Source organism: Halyomorpha halys, unplaced genomic scaffold (assembly GCF_000696795.3).
Source record: "Halyomorpha halys isolate HHAL.00 unplaced genomic scaffold, Hhal_1.1 Scaffold899.1, whole genome shotgun sequence".
In the NCBI taxonomy this organism is placed as follows: domain Eukaryota; kingdom Metazoa; phylum Arthropoda; class Insecta; order Hemiptera; family Pentatomidae; genus Halyomorpha; species Halyomorpha halys.
In genome coordinates this window covers 519,214-521,340 of record NW_027105398.1, presented here as the reverse complement: position 1 = coordinate 521,340, position 2,127 = coordinate 519,214, and positions in this window count along the sequence as shown.

Here is a 2,127-nt window from a genome sequence, read left to right as displayed (position 1 = left end):
ACCTTTTCTTTTTTAATATTCTTATTTCGTGCTCATATTTGTTTTCTTTTTCGTTTACATGTCTTTACTACGACACAGTACTAAGACATTTAACTAAATGATTTTTCAATTAAACTAAAAGCTTCTTTTTCGAACCTAATCTGACTGTCTTTAATCGATCCTTGGTCCTTAACAAAGGCTTTTATGCTAAATAATTTGATCAAAAGTAAATTCTTTATTTCCGGAAATTTAGAAGAAATATTTTTGTCAGAACTTTTTTAAAGGAAACTCTCCAAACCAAAAATCTTTCATACGCTCTTGTTTCTTAATGTTACAAACTGATACGGAGGATATACCTCTATTTTCTCAAGTACTTATTCTGTTGTAATATGCAGTATTGGAAATCCTGCTCCATAGACAATAAGTAGAATTCAGATACATAATAAGAGAAAGAAACAAACAACAATTCTTTTCATTCTTACTCGATATTTTATTTTATTTATCTATTTTTAATATGATGTGAAATAACGATAATCATCTGTGTGCCCCAGCACATTATAAAATTCGAAGAACGCCCGCTACAACAAAAAATACAAGTCAAAAACTCCTTAAAATGTAGGCCACTACAGAATAAGGAAACAGTGCAGCACCAGAATACATATTTATGCAAAAAAAAAACCTTAAATGAAATCCAGAAATAGGGGTTATGAAGAAAAAAAGATAATCATATTTTCTATATTATTTCCTATTTTCCTCGATTAAAGATTTTTTTTTTCTTCAGTTTATTAGTTTCGAAAATTTAAAAAAAAAAATTAGGTAGACTTTTTTAATAGTGAATGAAGTTTATTTTGGTAGTGAATACGCCTTTATAACATCTCAGTTCTTTCCAGCGTTCCTGACTCTGAAATTTTCAATAGAAATAGAATATTTCAATGAAAGCTTCTCGTGAGAAATCTGATCTTAAAAACGATGTTTCCGATTAGACGAGTTCTGAAGGCCTAAATAGCCAAAACAAAACAAGTGCCAACAAAGCGGAAAATCGACCAAACTTAAATGGCAAAATCATTTAATAATTAAATTTCTCATAAGAATCCGTGATCATAATTTCATAATCATTTGAACATTGACCATCAGTATTCTTAAATACCTATCATGATGACGAAATAAATTCCTTAATTATGACGAAGGATTCTTAATTTATGCTATTTATTTAATGCAATTAATTTAATTCTCAATTTATTTTGTTCTTTACGTTTCTTCGATTTTCCACTGTGCTAAAATCATCAAAAACCGTGTGCTAAATCAACAAAATGAAACTTAATTGATTAATTTTTTATATAAAATTTTATTACCTACCCAGGCAGAAAACGTCAAGAGAATTTTTTTTTAACGCATAATTTAATTGTCATTTTATTTTTTTTTTAAGTTTGTTGTTATTGCTTTCAGAATGAAAAAAATTTAAACGATTTTAGTAATCACTAAAATCCGTCATAACATCAGAATGCAACGTAATTAATTCAAATATTATTTAAAACTCGAAGACATTTATAATCAATTAGTTGGTTTACTCATTAAAGAAAAATTGCTATGAAAAAATATGAGAAAAATGTGTAAATAAAATTTTTGAAATTACAAATAAAAACCCATTTAAAAGATATTAATGTTACAAAGTTACTAATGTTATTATATTTTTAAATATAAGTATATTAATTGAAACAGAAGCCATAAAATCAAAACAAAAACAAGACAATTGATTGTCATTACTTGGCAGATTGGTAACATATACAATATTTAAGTATAAAAACATACTATCAGAGGCTGAATCAAATAATTTGTCAAAGCAAAAAGTTGAATTATTAAATATAGTTCACTAAAGTTAGGTTAAAAGACAGGATTTTTTTTCTTTTGCATTTGTGATGAAGTAATAGGTGTAAAGAAAAATACCAAATAGATTATTTTTTTGTTTTAAAACATTAGCTATTAAACTTTTTTTCAATACGTAATTAGTTGAATGTTAACCTCGTGCAACTAATTTTACATATAATATTTGCATATTCATTGTACTCTTTAAATATAAAACAATAATCTTTAATCAAGGCTGATTACTAAATAAAATCGGGATTTTATTAGTTTCCATGATGTTTTAAT